The 24089-nt window shown below is 41.6% G+C and overlaps 1 protein-coding gene across 9 annotated transcripts in view; it reads left to right on the top strand.

Moving 5' to 3' along the window:
* Positions 1 to 24089, top strand: part of nrcamb (neuronal cell adhesion molecule b) — an 80186-nt gene that overhangs the window by 12111 nt on the left and 43986 nt on the right. For 4 of the 9 annotated variants that reach the window (XM_080874712.1, XM_080874711.1, XM_080874710.1 and 1 more), the window contains exons 1-2: positions 13761 to 13882; positions 18258 to 18325. The exons of 2 other annotated variants lie outside the window; for them this stretch is intronic. The gene's annotated coding sequence lies outside the window, so the exon portion shown is untranslated. Of the gene's footprint in view, positions 1 to 13760; positions 13883 to 18257; positions 18326 to 24089 lie in introns of those variants that run through there. 3 more of the 9 variants (XM_080874706.1, XM_080874705.1, XM_080874707.1) reach the window with 2 other exon arrangements.

Below are 24089 nucleotides of genomic sequence, written 5' to 3'. Positions count from 1 at the left end.
GCTGCATTGAGCCTAGATACAAAGCATCTCTGGAGACCTTTTAGCTCTGCTGGAGTTATGCAGTATATTGAGTAGGACAGTTTTCAAACTTGGCCAGACGACTAGGATCATTTGTCACTCTAGTCGCGTGCACCTATATTTTATTTTTATGGCCTGACCTTCGGCTTCACAACCTCAGTGCGCAAACGGGGCAGACCACCAGCCACTAGTCCGCGTCACGGTCAAAGCGTCAGCGTTTCGGTGAAGCCCTGGCTGCTCTTCAATGGCCCTTTCACTGCCACTTGGTGACAATGCATTTTTTCCATGCCATAAAGCAGATGCTGTATTCTAGCAGTACAATACAGGGCCCATCTGAAACTGTTTACCATGTGAAAGGCACACCGGGATCAGGATGCCTACCACTGTGTGGGGCTTTTTGACTTGCCACTCTATAATGAGTGCACGCTGGAAGGAAAAGGAGCGCGCAGCTTTAACTGGCATTGTAATCACTGCATGGAGAGAGGAAATGCAGTATAAAGTGCTGATCCAGCCTATTCTTCCCAGGCCAGGGCTTTTTAGACTTATCTGAATACAGAGATTACTGTGACACCATATGAGCTTGTCAGCAGTTGCACCCATAGCAGATAAATAGGGAGGAAACTTGCAGTTTACGTACCCACCTAAAACAGATCATTTAATCTCTTATTCCATCGGGCCCTGATCTTTGATACAGCTGTGGCAAGTTTTCTCTAAGATGAGGTCTCTGATCTTTTCCGACCTCTTTCTCTGGAAGTCAAAAATCAAGAACTAACAAGTGGAAACATCTCAACTGCAGAGGCTTATCCGGTGTAACAGAAACCCCCTGCAGTTAAATCATTATCTTTGTGCGACTAGTACCTGTCTTCTCTTGTGTTGCTGTTTGTTGTCGACAAGTTGATGACGCTCAGCTTGTTCCAAGTTGTCTGCCCTCAGGCCTCGCTTTGTTATCAAGTCTTACTGCTCCACCTCTTATGGAAAAACAACTAAGACAGCGTTAAACCAGCCCTAATGGTGGACTTAGTGGTGGCCTGACAGCAAGAGGTGTAGTGAGTAATTAAGCACTCAAGCAGTGAGGGACCCTGAAAGGCCAGAGGTACCCAACCTCACAGACTGGTCACAGTCAGATTCCTCTCCACCCATAGAAGGGGTGTCAGAGACAGGGAAGCTACTCCTGAAGCTAAGGTCTCTTTGGCCCTTCGGCACCACTTAGAGGGCTTATCCTCCTAGCCAAGAGCTCTCTAAGGCCTCCAGCTGGTCATCAGTCATGTCAAGGACACACATCATACATGTCAAGAGCCTGAAGAAATAACAGCGGTGCCACAGACACAGGAGTGCAGATGGGGATGTTTTTAAGTATATTTAAATGACACCTTGGAGGAAGAATGGCACTGTGGGAAATACCTGCAGTGGTTGCAGCTGGCTGAGTGTTAAGATGAACTCACTCGCACATTCCTGCTGTTTATAGTTAATTTTGAGCAGCATTCTGGATCAAGTTAATGCATGCATTGCAATAAGTTTGCAGAGAGATTTCTGGTTCACATAGGAAGGTGTTTTGAATGTTTTGCTTCTTGTGGGTATTATGAGGTTAGTATTGCAGAGTTTTAGCAAATACTCAACAATTTACTGTGACATTTAGTCCTGAATAGTCTAATAACCCCAGTAATGCTTTTAGTGCCTTATTTTTTATAGAAGTCTAGACTTGCAGAAGGCTTCAGTTTGTTAAACCTGCAAAACCTGACTTTCTAATAACATCCTCGTTTTCAGTGTATGTGTGTTGTGTTTTCTTTAATTGCTATTGAGCAAATTTTGGCTTTTTAAAACACTTGTCTATCTTGATAATTGCACACATTAAACCTGATAAACATCAGTATACTGGCATTGGCGTTGTGGGCATGTTTGGGCATGCTGATTGGCGTTTAGCTCAGAGCATCACTGTGCACAGAGCTGCACAGTGTCGTGGTCCCCCTGAGCAGCTTTTCTAAAGAGTATATCCATTTAATAAACTGTTTTAAAGACATTGTTGTTCAATGGGATGCAGACACAGGCAAATATGCACCATTAATCAACAGACAACATGCCAGTTTAGCTCCAGACAACTCCAGAATATCTTTGATTTTCTTATTTTTTGTGTTTATACACCAGTTTGCATGTAATCATTAGTTATTATTAATTTCTAGGTCAAAGGCGTGTCTTTTGTCCTGTCTCCCTCCCCTGACCCCCAAGCTCAACAGATGGCTGCCCCTCCCTGAACTGGAGGTTTCTTTCAGTTAAAAGGGAGTTTTTCCTTCCCACTGTCGCCAAAGTGCTTGCCAATAGGGGGTCTGATTGTATGCCATCAACACTTACACAAATACAAGAAAACAGCCATTGCATAGCTGTCCACTGCAGTGACCACTATGTGTGAAAGGGTTAGAGTTGTACTTTATTTAAAAATTGCATCCTACTTCATTTTATGTGCTATAAAGCAGTTGTTTACCAGTTTATTTTTCCACCCCAGGAAGAGACTTGGTGTGAGTAAGTAAGGGAAGAGCACTTTTAAGTGTGTTGTCAACACTTTCACATTTTTTGAATCGGAAAAATTGCCATCTATTCACCTAAAACGCATTCCATCACTTTTTCTTCTTATGCTGCTGTCTGTGCTGTCATCTAAGTTATTTTAGCGGGGAGCATCTGTCCCATTTTGTTGTATCATTTCCCTGAAGAGTACACGGCATCTTGTCACAACCGGAGGAATGTTAGTTTTCCTTATCAAGAAGGAAGCCGAGGGAACGCAGACCACAGAGACTAACCCATATACAGCGGAGGCTGTGTAAAATCCCTCCAGTTGCGAATAACTGAGCATGTCGCACAGATACCAGAGAAACCGTATCACTGATCAAACGCGGGCCTGTAAAATACAAAGCTTGTCTCCAGCAAATCAAGTGACGGCGTTTTTTTTTGTCTTATGCTCGGAGCCAGTGTCTCTGACATTGTGCATTCAGGCAGAGCTTGTCTTTTAGCTTCGTTGTGTCACTAATTTATTCATTTAAGCGGTTGCAGCCATATTCAAAAACAATGGCGCACAAGCTGTGAGTTGAATTAACCTCAATAATTATGCAGTTCTGAGGAAATAAAAGCCCAATTGTTAGATACTCCTCAAGATTCCTGCCCCCTTCTGTGCTTAACATCCAACTGAATAGATTAATAACCCCCAGAAAAATCCAACCTTTCCCTTTAAAGTGTCCTCTCGGATCAACAGGACAGTGCACTTTCACATTTGTTTTCGTGGTATTTGCATCGCATCCTCCAAGGTCAAGCTTTCTGTTTATGTTTGCACTACTGATGATTTTCATATTAAGCCTAATGGAAGCATCTATCCACTGTGAATGCATTTGCAAGGGATCCATTTTCTCAAAACACCATATAGGAATGCACTTTTAAGTGATTCCAATAAAAGCATGGTTCAAAGTGCTAATGGCACATGTGATCAATACGCAAGCTTTTTTACGGCATTTGAATCCATCAGATGTACACATCAATCCAAAGGCCATTTGGGTTGCAACAATAAGTTTATGAATATTCTATTGTGTATCGCATTACTTTGATTTATTCCTTCTAAAGGAGCTCATACTGTTAAAACAGCGCATTATAATCCTGTAGCTTTAAGTCGATGTGAGGCCAAACATTTGGCTAGCACAACAAGCATTGAAATACATTTCATTGAAGTGGATTTATAAGAAAAAGAAATACATCAGTTTATAGAAAACATCAGCCCTCCAGGGTTTACATGCTAAACAAAAAATCTGTCTGCACTTGGCGCAGATGAGTGCTAACAAATTTCTTCTTTCTGCTAAAAACCTTAAGTCAGTAGATCATTTCAAAGTTTTGATATATAATTAGTCTTTTATCTGAAAAGTGCCTGGCGTGTGTTTCTCACAGCTCCTCAAATTTGAGAATTTGAATAATCTCTGTCTGATCTAAATTTCAGTACATTTAGTGCTGCGCAGTCTGCAATCTGGGAACATGAACCTGGGCCTTGAGAAGCTGGGATCGTCTTCCCTGTGTTCAGGCTGTTATAACACCTGGCCACAGCTGGCAACAATAGAGACGTTGTGAAGTGTTGGCTGGATGTGAAAAACATCAGACAAACACAACAATAACAGAAGCCCATTTGCATCCTCCACTCCGCTGCTAAAGTAAGGGCAGCCAAGATTCTGGCTAATGCATAAGACGTTGTTGGAGATGAAAGTCTCACTGTGACAGTGTTCCTTGTGCTCAGCCTGCTTCAGATGAGATGCGGTGATGGATCTTGAGAATAGCAAGCCCGAGGATGTGGTTTTTAGTCATGCATTTCTAAGAATAGAAACACCAAAAAAAAAAAGCTCTCGTGCTTGGTTTAAAAACTGAGGTAATTTGTACTTTAATGATTCAGGATCAGTGGCTGTGATATGTGTTATCCTCTAACTACATGGTCATTGCCACATTCAAACACAGTTTTGGTACTGCAGGTTTTGGCCAGTACCTTCTCTCTAGACGGCCTGCATTCAGTGTGCTTGCATGTGTGCGTTTGGGTGTGTTTGGGGATATATGTGAGGGTGAATTATTGATGCAGTGTAAATCCAATCTGCCTCGTGGCAGGTGTGCTGCGTTCTGTTTGCTCTGTGTGTGTCTCTGTGTGTGTGTTTATGTGTGTGAGACATTGTCAGAAAGGAGGAAGGAGCTGTGCTGCAATTAAAAGGCAGCACAGTCTGCAGTCCTGCCCACACAGATACAGCTGTAGACATAGAGGCTATAGGCTCAGTGTACCTTGCATCCACGCATGACCACTGGAGTGTTCACGAACATGGAAAACACAGTCCTTCTCACTCTCCCTCCTCCCTCCACTCCTTTTCTCGATCTGTTGAGCGGTACAGTTTGCTTTTTTTTTCCCTTCTTTGCTTCCCCTGCCACCCTTCCTTCTCTCACCCTCTGTCTCCTGTGCTCTTTCTACTCTTTTCTCTCTCACACATAAACTTTACAGTGTGCCACACTTGAGCTGCAGCAGTCTGTTATTGTGCAGCATGCACAAGCTGCTAAGAGTCGAGTGGTGATATCATCCCATTGTCCCTGTGCTGTCACCTGCACCAAAGAGCATGGAGGCGAAAGAGAAAAAAACAAAGATGAGAGGAAAAGAGAAGTGGATGTAGGAGAAAGGTGGAGAAGGAATGAGATTAGAGTGCGAGAGAGGGATGGAAACATCCCGATAGGCATGGAGGGCTGCTTTGTCTTCCTCCACTGGGGCCAGTTAGGGAACACCAACCGCTGCAAAGACGTGTTTTTCAGGGCAAACAGAGACGGCCAGGCTTTGAGTACACAAATATTGGTTTGGATATGTATTTACCTCAGATATTTGTAGAAGCAAGACAGGGAAGAGAAGGTTGAAGGAAGAGAATGTTGATTATTTTTTCCTATAATTTAAAAACAAAAAAAGTCTCCTAAATTTTGTCCCAGGCTTATAAATTGTTGCAGTAACTTTGCTATTAAAGATGTGAGGATCCTGGTACCTGACACAACAGAAATAAACTGATACTATCAGACACAGGAATATTATTGATGAGTATGACAATTAAAATGCGAATACTAATAGTCACGTTCCTATATAGGATTTTAAAAGTTTCCCAGCTTTACAGAAAGAAAAACTCTTATTGCAGACTGATTAGACTGTTCTAGCAATACTCCATTAGATTTAGCAGTATGTGAAGGTTGTTGGAAACTGCCCGTCAAGACTGCAGCCTTTTTGTCTCTGCCCCCTGCTGCTGTGGCCGCCTGCTCTTGCCTCCTTTCCAAGCTCACCAACAATGAGTCTATTAAAAGCCCAAGGCAATGCTTTTAATGTGAAATGTACAGGAAGTGTTATGATTTAATCACCAGAACAAAACATTTTGGATAATCTCCCTCTCTCGCCAAGATCTGGATTTGGAGTTTGTTACAACTTTCACGTCTGTAAATCAGCGGCTCAAGTTACAGATGTCTTACCTGAAATGGTGGATACTGTCTTTAGCAGTAAAGAGGAAAAGGCAGAGGAATGATTAACATGAAATTACAAGTGAAAACAGCCAAGGCAATACAGAGGTAATTTCACCATCCCCTCAGTGTTTTCCTTGACCTTTAGTTATGTTTACCAGCCATTAGCCCAGTGGTAACACACACTGTGCACACGACAGGGGATTCATGTTTTCATTGACATAGTCACACATACAAAAACAAACATTTGTGGATTCAACCCACTATATTTGAGGTGTAATTTGGAAGGGATACATGTAGGCTTCAATATCCAAAAAACTCTCTTTTCAAAATAAAATTAAAATACCTGTATTTTCACAGTAAGGTTAGGTTACAAAAACTCCAACACGTTTCAGTCCATGGACACACCGAATCCTTCTACATATGGTGTTCAACCAGTAACAAGCTTCCACCTAACCCAGTAAGTGTGAGTGCAATATTCCACTACTAAAGCTCCACCAATAGGAGAAGTCATATAATATATCAGCATCAAGCCCAGCCTTACACCCAAATTCAGTTCAGATCAGACAAGAACAAGAACACATGAAGGAGAACACATAACAACATCAAACATAGGTGACACAAAATGCATCTTTAAAGGCACATAGTGGTTATAAGAAAGAAGTAAAATGTGTAGAATGTGTGGAATCGTGTTGGAATCTCAGGTATGAATAGCCAGCACCTCTGCACCTTTGCGGTCCTTTGCACATCTGCACCTTTCATTTGTCTGTTCTCCTAACAGACACATCTGTCTCCCTCCCTTTACATTTTTATCTCAGCAGCAATATCGTGTGTGTGTGTGTGTGTGTGTGTGTGTGTGTGTGTGTGTGTGTGTGTGTGTGTGTGTGTGTGTGTGTGTGTGTGTGTGTGTGTGTGTGTGTGTGGCAGCCTCAGTCTGTTGTAGACAGCCTGATTATACCCTTCAGCACAGTCTCCTTCACCGCTCCACTCATGACGACTGATGTCACTGACACTCCCCCCCATCCATCTTTTTTTCTCTCAGGAGTTTTTGCATTAAAGACTGAGCAGAAACTTTCATTTCCTTGTTTCTGCTCTTGAGCCACTGCACGTGATATAGACTTTATATTAGGGCGTCACTCGGAAGCTGGTAATTTCACCTCTCTGCTTATGGAAAAGAGAGGTAGAGAGCAGGGCTAGACTTGTTTTCCCTGGATTTGGCTTTTCCGTCTGCTCTCAGTCCAAGTGTGTAGTTGTTTGTTTGAGGGGAAGCTTTGATTGTGCTCAGAGAAAGCAAAGACTGTCTGAACTTTATCTCCTCATTCATTGCAGCCTCCTATACCGGCTGTGTGTTTTTTGCTTTAGAATTCTTAGTATGTTACATTTGGTATGTAACATGAACCTATTTAAACTGAAATAATAGCTGTGTTTGTTGACATCCCTGACTGCTTCTGTATAGTCTTGAGAGATTGCGGTTGCGTTGAGGAGACAGGTGGTATGAGAGCTGGAAAGAGGGCTCAGATGAGGATGAAGATGAAGAAGGGAGCAAACTCTCCTTTGTCTTGCTGCTGCCACAAACATGCACTTCAAAGATTCCTTCTGGAGACACTCAGGCAGCAAAGTTAAGTGAAATTCCTTTAGCTAATCGTAAAGTAATAGGTTAATGCTTAATGCACAGCTTTAAATTAAACTTCCGTCCATTCATCCGTCTCTAGCTGGTGTGCAATGCATCAGAGGGGCAGGTTGTTTGTGCTTATGGTCACAGAGTTGCCAACGGTAATGAACAGCCGGGATGACGCGCCCCGTGCAGCATCGATCGCACACTCTCACAGACGGTGGATGGAAATTGGTCCTGGTGGGGAAGCAAAGGAGGTGCACACATGCCTGCGCCTTCTGTGGACACATATGGACGCGGGGATCAGTGCACATGCACATACTGAGAGAGAGAGTGAGGGTGAGTGTGTGTGTGTGTTGGGGAGTGGGTGTATTGACATCTATGGATGCTTACTGCTCACTGGGCCGAAGATTATCTTCTTATGGGTGACAGTATGGAGCATATAGAGGGGGAGATCTGCTTGGGGGGCTTTTCTGTGTTGGTGCAGAAAAACTCTTGGATGTCTGCCACCTCCCCTCATGTCCTCAGCTGGTGCTCTCTGCAGTTGGAGACAAGCCCCATGCACACACCATATCAGACCTGGCTGCAGCACTTCCTCTCTTGCTTCATTATCACATGGATGGTTGCCATATTGCTATATACTGTATGGCTATGGTTGGCAAGTCAGTCAAAGTCTTTGGCTTGAACATGGTGAGCTAACAATAGCCACAGGAGCAGGAATTTCTGTTTTAGTGGCTGAAAAAGCAGTTAAGGTGTTCCACATCCTCAAAGCTAAATCTTAGTGCTGGGATTATTATTGCAGTGTCAGTTGTTATTCATTTAATTTCTAATGCGATTGCACTCACCAAGTCGAGTGTTGAAATCGGGAAACACAATAACATCGCTTTAAAAACGCTCACATGATCAGAATGATTGCAGACTATTACAGTTTGGCCATATTATCTGGACTGCTTGAGAGTTAACCCTGTCAGGCTCAAATTAAGTTTTTTGTTGCTTATGCACAACCAAGTCCTGCAGTGGTACTTCTGAGTAAAAAAAACTCATAAAATATGTATGTGGGGTAATCAGGTTGTTAGTTTTTAACTGTTGCAAATCGGCAACGCCTGCCTCGAGAGGGTTAAAACTGAAAATAAGCACTGCGGAAATATCCATATAATCCTTTATTGCAGAGGAAAGTTGAGCAACTTAACAAACAAGAAGGTAGAAAGGCTGTACAAACAAACATAAAGATGCCTCTGACAATATTACAGGTAAGTCAGCAAGTACATTGTTTGTATTGACAGTTGTAAGTTTGTACTTCTTCTGAGGCCTGTGATGTTGATTGTGTGGGATTACCGGGTCCTAATGGAAAATTGTGGTTTATTACACCATAGGTTTTGTTTTTCTGACCCTTTTGTGCTGCCTGTTATTATAACACGGGAATCCCCAAAGAGCTAGAATCAAATGCCTTTGTATATGAACAATAAGACCATCAGACAGGTTGTACAAGTCCATGTTAGCCTTGTTATTTGGGAGAGAAAAGAAGTGGACAATAAAACCCACAAAGTCTTTGTTGTTGTTGTGTTCACTCACAGCTGTTCTGAGTAATGAGGGAACTTTAGTGACCTTACAGATGTACTAACTGTACGGTTTAAGTTCTAATTAGTAAGCTCCTCTAATCTAAGCTGTTTAAAACTGGTATGATTGTCTTATTGTTGTTTCTTTTGCTCCATATTATTGCTCAGTAGATTGCTATGATTCATATCATTGATGGTACCATTCCATATTTCTTCCCACTACAACAGATTCCATGCAAACAGAAAGTTTTGGTAAAATCACAAACTGTATATCAAAGATGTTAGCCACTGTCACATCAGCCACAGTTTAGTGAGGTCCTGTTGTGAAACTCTGAGACAAACCTTTGAGAACATCCTGCAACATGCCTTTGTTTTGAAACAACAATTTTTGTTTTGCCCCACCTGATGAGCCAGGTGGGGCAAAGGTAGCAAGTTAGGGCCATCCTACAGCTTATCTTGCTTTATCCTTCTTGTGGACACTGTAAGTTATATAATAAGCACATTGATAAGCTGTTAAATTACCATTTCACAGCATCAAGCCATCAAGAAAAAATATACTCAAGTCATAAATGAAGTGAAACAAACCTTTTACACACACAATTTTGCTTATTTTGTCAGTCTCCCCCTGCTGGCCATTAGAAGGACTGCAGAAACCAAATTAAAAGTAAGCACACACTTTATATGAAAAGAAATCTTTAATCTTTAAAGTAATTTATTTGCCTTCATTTAGAAATTGTTTCAAAAGCTTAGACCATAGCAATATTGGCCTTTCTGCCCTTTTTTATGACTGACTTTTTACAACGTTGATCTTAAACTGTTAGTACAGTGTTATTATAACTACTACAATATGTGCTCTATATTGAAGTAAAATTAAACAGAATTGTCCCCGAACAATTTAGAGCAGCGGTCCCCAACCCCCGGGCCTCGGACCGGTCCGTGAGTCGTTTGGTACCGGCTCAGTTGAGGCTCAGGTGTGAAATGTATGTTTTTCAGGATTTTTATCGGTTTTCAGCGTTATTTTGTTATCGTTTTTATCGTTTACTCGGTTTTCCTGGGTCTTTTCACGTGTGTTATGAGTAAATCTTCTTTTTTTCGGTACCGGTACTAGTTTTATTTTGTTGTATTTATCCGCGACACCTTAAAGGCCGGTCCGTGAAAATATTGTCGGGCATAAACCGGTCCGTGGCGCAAAAAAGGTTGGGGACCGCTGATTTAGAGTACATAAATTGAACTGATGTTATAAACAGTTAGTAGCACGAAGGAAATAAAGAGACGCTGCTGCTCTGGCTTTTGTTAAGTTGAACTATTGTGTATTTTGAATTGTGTCAGGGTCTTTGAGTAGAAAAAAAGAAATACGATACAGAGCACTACAGGTCCTTAACCTCAGGGATGGCCTCTGTGTGGTAAATCTCTCCCTTTCTACACACGCTTTGTTTTTTTTTGTTTATTGTTTTTTACTGTGCTCTCTCTGCCTCTCTCTCCCTCCGTCCTTTTCTTTTCCCCACCATCATCCTCCCTGTTGTCTTTGAGCATGTTAACACTCCAGCCCTGTCAGTGAGCCTCATGGCACCATGGAAACCAGTCACACCATTCTCTGCTGGTGTGTTCCTGTGCGCGTGCGTGGCCGTGTGTGTTTGTGCGCCGATAGGCGGGATCGGGGTCTTGTTTAGGTTTTTTTTTTTTTTTTTTTTAAAAGCTGAGGAGAGGTCGCGGCCGTCCCTAGGGCCGTCTTTCTGTAATTCATGTAAATTCCCTTAAGACGCCGGCAGCTTTGTTTTCCTCATTGTTGCAGCTGAATCCGATGCCTCTGTCATCAGCGCGGCTTGTTGTGAAATGCTTTCTGTTTCCCCGTGAAATTCCTACACCTTCATTTAGCTCCTTTGATACTTTACCAGTTACCCCACGTTATCTCGTGATAGTCTTGGTACATGATACCTCAGACACCTGATCTCCTCGGTGTTATTGTGTCCTAATGAGTTCAGGCAGAGTTAACAAGACTAAATTTGATGCAGGCATGGACGAGGACGGTTCTGCAGTGTCCTGTCAGACCATTTTCATGCTTTTATTGCTTTATACAAAGCACATTTAAACAGTTTAATAACTGAAATTTGACCTGAAAACAAGACATAAAACATTACTGTGCGATATACTTGGGCAAACAAGTGTGGGAATGATGTATTAGGAGCAAACTTTAGAAGGCTAAATCATCCATGCTTGTCTTTTCTTTCTGTTTCTGACAGGCAATGAAGTATTTCAAGTGTCCCCCGCCCGCCCGCCCAGCCTCGATAGCCTTGTGAACCCAGCCTCTTATTCTCTCTCCAGGCCAATCATATTTCACTCCCATTCACATTTCTGAATAGGAAGCTCAAAAGAGTCCCCGCCAGAGACAAATGAATTTATGAGTGTGCACAAACAGTCACATGCACACTGTGCGCAGCTCCGGTTACGAGGGCCAGGTCTAGACGGCAACATGAAAGTTTTTTTATTTATTTATTTTTCTGTTAAAAGTTTCTATTGAAATATGCAGTTGCCATTGAAATATCGTTCTTCTATTGGTGTCTTGACAAAGACCGGGGAGGGCGCCGGTCCTATCTCAGTGTGAGACTGAAAGAGCAAATGGGCCGGCAGGGATCGCCCAGTGTCTCTGCACTACGGAGTCAGTGTGCAGAAATAATGCCCATTAGACTTGGTCAATCACGCCCCTCGCTCAGTGAAATATGGCCCTTTCACTCATTTCATACCACAATACGTACACCTCACTGCTATCCATCATCTCCCTGAAAGACGTCCGCTACAATGAATGCTTTTATTTATGATACATTTTTTTGTTTAAGTTAATGGCTTCTCATGCAGAGACGGTAGATGCTGAGAAAGCTCAACGCGCTGAGTTATGTTTACACAAAAGGACGACCGAAGCTGTTCATTAGCAGATTAAGCTGGAATTGCAGTGCAAAAGTTTCGAGCCTCCCGACCACCAGTGACACTCTGATGGTCTGTGGGCTGATGTTTTCATCATTGTGAGTGGGTGGACGTTATGTACTCACAGCGATTTGCAACAATGACCATGTTGTGAAGCCATTCAGCTTTTCCCACTGGAGCAGACAGATGTCATATGCCATGGAGTATTATGAAGTGGGTATTCCCAAAAGCGCAACCAGTGAATGGAGACCCTCTCTTTTTTTATGCAAGCATTTGAACAATGAAAAAATACTTCAGTAAAAGTGAAGAAGAACTATTAACAATGTATAGTAATTAATAATAGCTTAAAGATGAAATATCTACAAGTGCAATCCCTCTTTGAACAAATGTGATTGGTCAATAGACCTTAAGCTATGAACGGAAACCAAAAATGTGATAAACATTGTGCCAATGGTGTCAAAACTCATGTCCTTTGCCTACAAGTTCTGCATATTAATTTCCTGATATCTGTCTTTAGAGAGATATGTTCCATTGTACCATGTCCACTTACTGTATGCCTATTTTTAAGCTATTATACATCTGTGTGCATGTATGGAAGTGTGCCTTTTGGAATTAATGTGTGATGCTGTTTTCTGACAATTACAAGTCACAGATCAACAAAAACTGTGAACGGCTAGTTTAATCTCTTGTAAATGTTTTGCACTTTTAAAATCATAATTCGAATAGTTACTTGCAACAAAAAAAAAACAATTTTAAAAATTACTCTGTGGAGCAAATGTAAGCATAAAGACATAAAAACTCTGGAGTAAATACGTGTGCTTTTTGAATACCAGGGTTGAGGTCCTTGTTCAGCCGGAGCGAGAATCCTCTTTGATGCAGATAAAGTTACATTTTCAGTGCTTTTGTAGCGAGGGGGTGTTATTTAAGGCTGGGCCCAGAGAAAAGTGACTCTTTCAAACCATTGTTACCCTCTGCAACCATAGCTAACGGACGTCAAAAGACTTTTCACATCTATTCTCTTAAAATGGGTTGCAATAATGCTGGTGAGGAGTCGGCAATAAATAAGCTTCCTCTCACTGTGTCAGCTAGATTAGATTGCATGGGGACATCTGTTGACTGTAGGTGAGTACTTTCTCTGGTGTCTAACTGTATGGGAAAGGAAGTCCTTCGGATGTGCCTTGAGGCTTTTTACTCTTTTTTTCTTTTCTTACGTTGCTGTTCAGCCTCCACCCTCTATTGAACGCCTCGAAGGCCGCATTGATTCGAGCACAATCAGTGCAGCTGACAATTATTTTACTGTAGACTGGGTGCAGTTTGATTTAACATGCAATTATAGTGCCACTGTTGCTTTTATGCTCTGCCAGATTCATATAGCAGGATGTTGCGCTTCTGTCATTGCCTCATTTCGCAGACTGTTACGTCTTATAAAAACAAATAACTTTAAAAATATTTCATGTTCTTGCATAAAATACTAGAAATTGCCACCCAGTAACTATGTGGATTCTGCGAGCAGTTCATGTGATACCAGGAAATGTTTAACCTCTATTGTAGAGACACAAAAGGTTGTTTTAATCCCACTGTGAGAGGGGAGGGAGGGTCAGGGGAGGTTTTTGTTTTTTGGAGGAGGGGTTTTGGGTGTGCGAGGGAACCAACCCCTCTCTCTTTGCTGTCAGTCAGTTACAGCAGACACGTCGAGAAGTAAACAACCACCAGGATTATGACAGTTGAACTGGCTTCATGCAATGAATGCACAAACTGAGGCGACTTATCCTCACTGACACACACGGAGATAAAGGTGATGTATCAGCTTTGTGGTTAAATGGCATTTAGGGGCACAGTGTCTCTGTTTTGCTCTGTAAGATCTGCATAAGTCATCTTCTTAAGTTTTGAATGTTTTTGGGAGAACTGATGAAATGTCCTGGATGATTAAACCGCTTCAGCAATTATTTGATTTTAAAAAAGGAACCATTATTATTATTGTTGGGTTCAGTTCATTGGTAATATTAATTATTAATCAGGACAAATATCAAATAATTGCTGCTTTAAACTTCTCAGTGATGACTGTGTGTTGGTCTTCTCTCTTTTATACGATTTAAAATTAAGTATTTGGGGGGTTTGAACTATTAATCAGCCAAGAAATTACATTTGATGGTGTTGCTTTTTGCTTTTTAGAGCTCATGCTGGTTGTATTATCACATGTTGGTGTTGATTGACAATTATTTTTGAAAATTAGAACTACAAACACATATTAAATTGACAGAATTGTTCAGTGTTTTCACCCTTTTTTTAAGCAAAATATTATCTTTTAAAGTTTTTGTGATAGTAAATTGAATATCTTTGGGTTTTTAACTTGACTGGGCAGCAAAAGGCTTCTGAAGATTATTTAGACAAAACGAACGACGGTCAGTTTCTTCACCACATTACCAAATGAATATAAACTAACTAGTTGATACAGAAAGTAGTCATCAGTTGCATGAGTCTGAAAATGTTCACTAAAACATTTTGAGACTTGGTTTCGTCGTGTACTTGTAGCCTGTCACTCTTTGAAGCTGTGGGTGTTTTCCTTGTGGTAAAACCTACAGACTGGTTTTGCAGCTCAGGTTTGATATTAACACGTTCATAGAGATTTTGCACCTTTCCAGCGCTTGCACAATCAACAAATCCTCTTCATTTTGTTGAGCCTGCTTGCTTTAAAATGTAATTTAAACAAAAAAAAACAAAAAACAGAACCTTTCTATCTGCAAGCCATGTCCTCTAATTTAAATTCAATATTTCTTCCCTCTTTGGCAGTAATGACACTTCATCGGGAGAACGGTATCATCTATAGCCACACTGCCTCTCATTAGGCGATAGTCTAAAATTAAACCAACAGGCTTCCGTGCCAACGCTGAGCCCCCTTCCCCTGTTTATGGACACAGGAGCACACGCACAAACGTACAGCTAAGAACAACACAGCCTGGAAGAGAAAGCCAACCAGACCCTCATTAGAAGAATGACACTGTGCTAATTAGCATTTCTACAGTGAGCCATGCTTGTTTCGCCTGTTGACATTTCACCGGACATGCCGAATATGCAGTATATGCGTCTCTGCTCTATTTTGCATGAGATGACAAATGAAAAACAATGTCCTTAGAAGCAGGTATTCAGCGGTGTACTAACAATGCCGTCTTTGCTTTGTGACATCAATTAATGTCCATTAATTAACAACCAGAGTTTAGTCAGCGTGTTCTGTTTATAGAATACAAAGTCTTACACATTTAGATAGCTCAAAAAAGATGTGAACACCATCTCAAGATTACTTATTTTTGATGCATTTTAATAAATTTACTTTTGGCCTCTTTGAAGCGCCATAAGATATACATACTGTTTGCTTATTATGAGTGTGTAAAGCTGAAATTATTAGCAATCTGTTATTTCTTGCACATTGTTCAAATACGGATTAACATGATATATTTGGTTTTGATCTGCTTGATGACTCTATTTCACACAGATATCTGCTCTCTTTGTAGCTCTGGTTTGGTCTCCACCGACTCCTGATGACAATATCAGTATATCTCTATCTATTCCTAACTGCTAAATGCTTCACAGTGTTAAGCAGCTATCCTAAAACTTTGTTTGTGGGTTGTTGATTTGGCAGGGTGTGTGCAGTTTGCTGGTACGCTGTTAACAAAAGGATATAACCCAGACAATAAGCAGAATGAGCACCGATGTGTTCATTATTATTTTGGGCCGTCTTTTTCCACAAAGCATCAGTGTTATTGTGAGTTTTAGAAGATTCAGATGTTTGCTTTGTTTGGCAGGTCTCATGGCACGAGAGTGCTCCCTAAGGTTTTGAGGGTACTGTTGGTCTCTTGCTGTGAGGTGCTTTGTAGTCCTGCTCGCTGCCCAAACTCAGCATCCCGTCTCAAGCTATTTTCAGTTTCGGTCCTCGGTCCTCTTTCTTATCACCATGGCAGCTGAGCTGGACGAGAGCGCTGCACGACTCTGTAGTGTCTAAGGGCAGAGGTGGGGTGGTGAGACGGCTGACTCGATTACATAGTGGGAGGTTTCTTTTGATGGGATCAGAAGGCAGCCCTTTCAAACAGGATGTGGAAAGGTCACTTTGTTGCTTTGTTTTATTCTAAAAAGTCGCAGCTGTAATCAGCTGTTTGATCCTGCAAACCCACAGAGAAGAAGAAAACTGTAAAATCGGTTGCACATTCACCAAAAGCAAAAGGTGAAGAAGGCAGCAGCTGAACTGTAGCGCTGCTCTCAGGTACAGAGTCAGCTCAGGTGTCAGCATTATTACAGTGTGATGCTGTGAGAGAATAGTATGCGTGTCGGTGTTTTTTAAAATCTGGGTCAGAAACCTTTAAATTCAGGGCTGTTGGATGATCAGATTTTCTGTTGTAATATTCTGTAAGAAGTAATGAAGTGACTGTGCGAGCTGGTAAGGCTTTTGAAACGTCGAGCTGTGCGGAAGGTTGCGGTAAATAATGCAGGTTTTGGGGGAACATGGCTAGAAAACAATTCATATGATTGTAAACAAGCGTGCAGCACAGGGTGCACACATTTAAATTTTGGTTAGTGGGGTTAAAGAGCGATATTGAGACAAAACATATGCCATTTGTGTTAAGCAGAATTAATGTCAAATAACTGTTGACAGTTGTGAAAAGCAGTGTTCGTATTTAGCCAAGTGGAAACGGCTGCTTCTCTCAGTGGGACTTCGAGTCATACGAAGAGCAGGAGACTGAAGTCGATAAGCCTTTGCTCGAAGTAAATTGGATCTGCTTCTTCAATCATTCTGCAATCGATTCCGTTAGGTGTGTCCGTGTTGACTGTGACACAGTTTAAGGAAAAGAGAAGACAGATTTTGCTACAGCACCAATCGCAACAGAAGCTGGATAAACCGAACAGAAGTTATTAGAAAAATGACAAGGTCAGCATAGGTTAGGACAGAAAATCAAAGCCTTTTCCAGCCTCTGACCCAATGTAAAGTTCATATTTTTATAGCAGGAGAGTCATGAGAGAAGTAATTCAGTGTGAAACATTGACTGGGTTTGAAGATTTATGTCAAAATATATATTTATTTAATTTCAAATCTGTCAAGACACATCTGTATATTATCTCCCAGGTCCATGTGCGGGATCTTTAGTTTAGGTCATGATAGGAGGAAGAAGATGAATGGAGAGAGCCTTCTTGGCCACGTGATAAGTCCAGTGTGTTTCCTACTTTACATCCTATGACAGCTGAGATAGGCCGTGACCCTAATTTAGATAGGAAAGTTAGGAAAATGGATGGTTGGAGGATGAAGGCATGATGATCACATTTGACTCGATTTGTTGTCCCACAAATTCCCCAAGCTGTCATGTGAAACCTTTTTCTTTTCTTATTGATTTTTAAAAATATAGTTAAGTGTGCGTTAAGGCAAACATTTCTATTTTTTATCAAGTGTGAGATAATAAGACAGGAAGGCTGAAAGTGGAGGCTGTGTGAGGAAAAGGTGATATAACCAAAAAGGAGATGAGGTCAGAGGAAAGAGGGCACGAGCAGAAGATAGGTGAGGACGACAGGCGTAGAAGAAGAGGAAGAGCAAGTATAGAGAATACACACAGAGTTAAGATGGGAAAAGAGAAGAGGAGCTGAAGGAGATGAAACAAGACAAGACGAGAGATGAAGGGAGGAGATGTCTCTCCTCCAGCTCTTAGCCACGGGCCTCAGCTTGGATTGCACACTGTTGCCTCTCAAAGTCTCTGGTTTACACAGCTTGACTGTTTAGGTGCTTTTTACCTCCAAAACTTCACAGTTGGAAGCGTTTTAAGTGCATTTCCAGCCAGTCGACACACCCATGCATGATTACATATATTTAAAAAGAGAAGTGGTCTTTTTTCATAAGAGATTGATCTGAAAGAGAGAATTATCTCTCTCTATCTAAATATCCTGGTCTAATCTGTGCTGTGACTGTGACGGAGCATTAGACATGCACTACGAAAAAGAAGTGTTTTTAGCAGAGTATAAAAAACAAAGCACAGATTAGTGAAGCCATTCTGAAATCAAACAGATGTTGGGAAAAGCCGTTTAGGAAAGACTAGATGTTCCTTTCAAGCTGGTTTAAAATGCTGGTTGTTTCAGAGAGAAGTCTACATGGTGTGCGCTAAATTTGTTATTCCCTGCTGTCCCTTTTTAACCAGACTGAATTCAGCCAGACAGCGGGCGAAGCAGGCCAGGGAGGAGGAGAGAGGGGATTTGGGCTTCTCTGGTAAGTCAGAAACTCCACGGATATCAAAACTTTTCCAAAACAGTGTGAACTTCCGGCCTTTTCGCAATCAAACGTTCTCGTTCTTCTCAGAGCCATTTCCCCTCCCACTGGATGTGAACACACACAGATGTCAGTCTGTTGCCTTTCCTGGCAAATGTCCCCAGTCTAAATATCTTCGTCTATGATGCTGCCAGAATGTGAATTTATTAACATTAACACTCCCTAACCAACTCCCCAATCTTTCCACAGCTACACGTCTTTCTCTTTCACTCTTTGTAGCGGTGCCTACTCTTTTGTTCTAGCTGAAAGGTAGAAGGTCAGCACTTGTTTGATTTCCAATTCTCTAGTGGCAAAGTGTGTGTGTGTGTGTGTGTGTGTGTGTGTGTGTGTGTGTGTGTGTGTGTGTGTGTGTGTGTGTGTGTGTGTGTGTGTGTGTGTGTGTGTGTGTGTGTGCCCACAATCATTTTGGCAGTGAGGTTGGGCAGCCAATAAAAACAAAACACTGTTGTCTGCTTTATGCCTATGGTTGTCACGGTAGCACACCCTCTCATCCTCGCCCACTGCTGTGAAAGTGGGCGTCAATACTTAAAAATCACAAAATAGCACTCAGTGCCTAAATTGCGCCTGCTGCCTTATTGACACATAATGTGTTATAATGGAAATTGCAGAGGTAGAAAAGTTCCCTAATGGCAGCAGTAAAGTAGCTCTCTTGAGTGTGAGGTCTCTGGATGCATTAGAGTCCAGAGAATTGGCTCTCCGCTAGCACAGTGGTTTTTAAGTGACCCTCCGTAACCTTTGGCTCATCCCCTCATTCTGCCCTGCTGAAAGTGTGCCTGTGATTCAGCAGGGAGTTGATCTAATGCACTGTGAGCTGAGGTGACACGGTGTGATGTGTGTCCACCGCCCAGTGGAGTGTGAAGGAAGGATCCCACCTCGCCCTTGCAGCACGCCGTGCCAAGCGGGGAGGCTGGGAGTTAAGGGACTCTGACAGCTTGGAGCTCATCTGCCTCAGCTGTTGGTGCTATGGTTCTTTTACTTTTGCCATTGGGGGGCGAGGGGGCTCCCCCTCTCTTCCAGTTTATCCATTTATGTTCCTGTTTGAATCTCTCTCTTTGCCTCGACTTTTCTCTCTGTCTGTGTCTGAATTTGTAATTCTTTCTGCTTCATGCTCAGCAATCAGTTATTGTGTTGTGAATGTGTGCTGCAAGCCAGAGAGGATGAGTGTACACTTTTCAATGGCCGCGTCATAGAGGGCAACACCGAGGAGTAGCAGTTTGAAGCACAGTGAGGCGTGAAGTGTGTATTGTGAAGAAACAGCTTTTAGGTCCCAGGCTTTCAATAGAGGCTAGAGAGGTTTCTGTTTACCTCCATGCTGCTGTCTTTCACCGCTTTCAATCACGTGTCCAATCAGAGCGTGTTGTATTAATGTTTTTTTGATAACAAATAGAGGTGAGTAGGAAACAGATCAAAGATCAGAGCTGTGCATCTATCTATCCATCTGTCTGTCTGAATTCAATTCAATTCAATTCAATTTTATTTATATAGCGCTAAATCACAACATAAGTCGCCTCAATGCGCTTCATAGATACAGAGAAAAACCCAACAATCATATGACCCCCTATGAGCAAGCACTTTGGCAACAGTGGGAAGGAAAAACTCCCTTTTAACAGGAAGAAACCTCCGGCAGAACCAGGCTCAGGGAGGGGCGGGGCCATCTGCTGCGACCTGTTGGGGTGAGAGAAGGAAGACAGGATAAACGACATGCTGTGGAAGAGAGACAGAGGTTAATAACAGATATGATTCAATGCAGAGAAGTCTATTAACACATAGTGAGTGAGAAAGGTGACTGGAAAGGAAAAACTCAATGCATCATGGGAATCCCCGGCAGCCTATGTCTATTGCAGCATAACTAAGGGAGGATTCAGGGTCACCTGGTCCAGCCCTAACTATATGCTTTAGCAAAAAGGAAAGTTTTAAGCCTAATCTTAAAAGTAGAGATAGTGTCTGTCTCCCGAATCCAAACTGGAAGCTGGTTCCACAGAAGAGGGGCCTGAAAACTGAAGGCTCTGCCTCCCATTCTACTTTTAAATACTCTAGGAACAACAAGTAGGCCTGCAGAGCGAGAGCGAAGTGCTCTAATAGGGTGATATGGTACTACAAGGTCATTAAGATAAGATGGGGCCTGATTATTTAAGACCTTGTATGTGAGGAGCAGGATTTTGAATTCAATTCTGGATTTAACAGGAAGCCAATGAAAGGAAGCCAAAACAGGAGAAATATGCTCTCTCTTTCTAGTCCCTGTCAGTACTCTTGCTGCAGCATTTTGGATTAGCTGAAGGCTTTTCAGGGAGTTTTTTGGACATCCTGATAATAATGAATTACAGTAGTCCAGCCTGGAAGTAATAAATCCATGAACTAGTTTTTCAGCGTCACTCTGAGACAGGATATTTCTAATTTTAGAGATGTTGCGCAAATGGAAGAACGCAGTCTTACATATTTGTTTAATATGTGCATTGAAGGACATGTCCTGGTCAAAAATAACTCCAAGGTTCCTCACAGCGTTACTGGAGGCCAAGGTAATGTCATCCAGAGTAAGAATCTGGTTAGATACCATATTTCTAAGCTTTTCAGGGCCGAGTACAATAACCTCAGTTTTATCTGAATTAAGAAGCAGAAAGTTAGCGGCCATCCAGGTCTTTATGTCTTTAAGACATTCCTGCAGTTTAACTAATTGGTGTGTGTTATCTGGCTTCATAGATAGATAGAGCTGGGTGTCATCTGCATAGCAGTGAAAATGTATGCTATGTCTTCTAATGATGCTACCTAAGGGAAGCATGTATAATGTAAACAGAATTGGTCCTAGCACCGAACCCTGTGGAACTCCATAATTAACCTCAGTGTGTGAAGAGGACTCTCCATTTACATGCACAAATTGGAGTCTATTAGATAGATATGATACAAACCACTGCAGTGCAGTACCTGTAATACCTACAGCATGTTCTAATCGCTCTAATAGGATATTATGGTCAACAGTATCGAACGCTGCACTGAGGTCTAGCAGGACAAGCACAGAGATGAGTCCACTGTCAGAGGCCATAAGAAGATCATTTGTAACCTTCACTAAAGCTGTTTCTGTGCTGTGATGAGCTCTGAAACCTGACTGAAACTCTTCAAATAAACCATTCCTCTGCAGATGATCTGTTAGCTGTTTGACATCTACTCTTTCAAGGATTTTTGATATGAAAGGAAGGTTGGAGATTGGCCTATAATTAGCTAAGACTGCTGGGTCTAGAGATGGCTTTTTGAGTAAAGGTTTAACTACAGCTAGCTTGAAGGCCTGTAGTACATAGCCGATCATTAGAGATAGGTTGATCATATTTAAGATCGAAGAATTAATTAATGGCAGCACTTCTTTGAGCAGTTTTATAGGAATGGGGTCTAAAAGACACGTTGATGGTTTGGAGGAAGTAATTATTGAAATTAACTCAGAAAGATCAATTAGAGAAAAAGAGTCAAATTAGAATGAAGGGTAAATTTAACTGGGAAAGAATAAGATAAAATATATAAATTAAAGTTGAAAATAAAATAACTGTACAACAAAATACACAATATAGAACTATATCTAACTTAACATCAATGGTACTAAGAGTAGCTGTAGATAATACTACATCTGTGGGATGATTGTTGGTAATTTTTTCTCTAATGATAAAAATTTTATTTGTGAAGAAGTTCATGAAGTCATTACTAGTTAACGTTAAAGGGATTGTTGGCTCAAAAGAGCTCTGACTTTTTGTCAGCCTGGCTACAGTGCTGAAGAGAAACCTGGGGTTGTTCTGTTCTGACTGAGCAAGTATAGTAAACTGAGTGCATTCCTAAAATGTAAAATAAAATAGTAATTATAATAAGAAGAAACACAACCATAGGATTTTATGGCCATAGCTTTGATTTTTCCAAATGTCTGACCTTGCTACAACTGATTACGTGTTTCACTTGCTAAAGGCACAAAATTTCCTAAAACAAGCAACAAGTGCAGATGGCTGCAGCGCAGGGCTGGCAGAGCAAAGGGAAGAAAGGCGCCAACAATCCACTAGTGTCTGTGGGTCATAGCCAGTTATTTTCTGCAGCCAAAGATTGAAGGATTTATTTATTTTTAAAAAATGGTTTAAAATATCTTGATTCTGCTCTTTGGTTTTACCTAAAACTGAAACTGCATATTACGCATTCCCTTCGGTTGCCAGGTTTTATTTACCCAAACTTCATTTTCATTTTATTTTACATTGCTAGCTAGGGAGCTGGCTGGTGTTTTTTTTGTACTTGTGCAGTCCATCTATTTTTACTTGTGATATTACTACATTGCTGAATCTCAAAAAACAGTGGGCGAGGTGAGTGCAGTTTTGTTCAGAATGACTGGAGGGTTTTCAGTAACCTTTGATTCTTGGCATTCTTCCTCTCCCCTAATTTTGTGTCATGTCTCCTCTGCCCACAATCAAAGAGTTAGAAAGTGACCCTGCAAAACAGAAAGGGCAAAGTTTCAAAAAAGGTTGTATGAACCCAGACTTTGCTTTTTTTGCCCAGTGATACTTTGGATAGAAGGAGTGTATGTGTGTATTTTATATATGTATATTTATTCCCCACTCGCGCTGTGGACATTCCTTGTCCTTCAAGCTCAGGTCCTCTACCGGAGGCCTGAGAGTTTGAGGGTCCTGTGGAGTATCTTTGCTGTTTTTAGGACTGCCTTCTTCTGGACAGATATCTCAGATGTCGTTCCTGGGATCTGGGAGCCGTTCCCCCAATTTAGGAGATAGTGGGAACACTACTGGTCTTCAGAAGAGAGGCTTGGGGGTTTGAATCCCAACCAGTTTATGCATCCATACTCAGGGTAGGCCCACATGCTCCCTAAGCCTACTTTGGAATGTGAGTGAGAGACACATAATTGGAGAATTATCCTGTTACAAAAGTCAAAAATTCAGGTGACTCAGGTGGTATTTACACTTTCATTTATAAACTCATGTGGAGTAAAATGCAGCAACTTTGTAATTGGATGACAAAAAGAAAGAAGATAAAGAGAGATTTTTTTTATTCATGGATATTTGCTGAGCAATGACTGTAATTTTGAATGTGGAGTTGACGCACAATCCTCGGATCGCGATGTGAATGGCTTCACTGGAAAAAGGTTTTCTCTAAAACTACATATGTGCGTCAGCACCTCTGAATTTATATGTGACTGTTCAGACTGAGGTCACGTTCAAAAAATAAGATGTGTCTGATTGAAGGCCGCAGATGAGCATCAGTTTGAAAATTGAACAAATCAGACTCAGTGGGATTTGCCGTGGCTGCGTGTTATGAAAAGAATAGATGCGAGAGATTAGCGCTATTTTAGCCTGCAGTGGTAACACGGCCTAATTAGAGCGAACATAGTTCCTGTTGTTTTTCAGGTTCACTGCAGAACCAAAAAAAGCCTAAAAGTTGCATTGAAAAGGCTGAACACCGAACACTAATTTCAGTTTTAGAATTTCCCAGCTCAGTGTAACTGAACAGTTTGCTGTGAGTAGAACAGCAGTTTTCTTGCATGTGGTTAGAAAGCAGTGATATTACTCAGCGGCAGCTCAGAGATCAGACACACTGCGGATAAGTAGCGGGATACACGCTTTCGCAGAGGGCCTCTGGGCTGCTCCCAGCGCACACTGTCTCTTCATTATACGCCTGACAATTCTCTTACGGTTCTCTGTGTCAACACTTATGTCTGTGCGTGTAATGTCTCCTG

The sequence above is a fragment of the Rhamphochromis sp. 'chilingali' genome (genome assembly GCF_963969265.1).
Source record: "Rhamphochromis sp. 'chilingali' genome assembly, chromosome: 2".
Classification (NCBI taxonomy): Eukaryota; Metazoa; Chordata; class Actinopteri; order Cichliformes; family Cichlidae; genus Rhamphochromis; species Rhamphochromis sp. 'chilingali'.
This window is presented reverse-complemented; position numbering and strand designations above follow the sequence as displayed.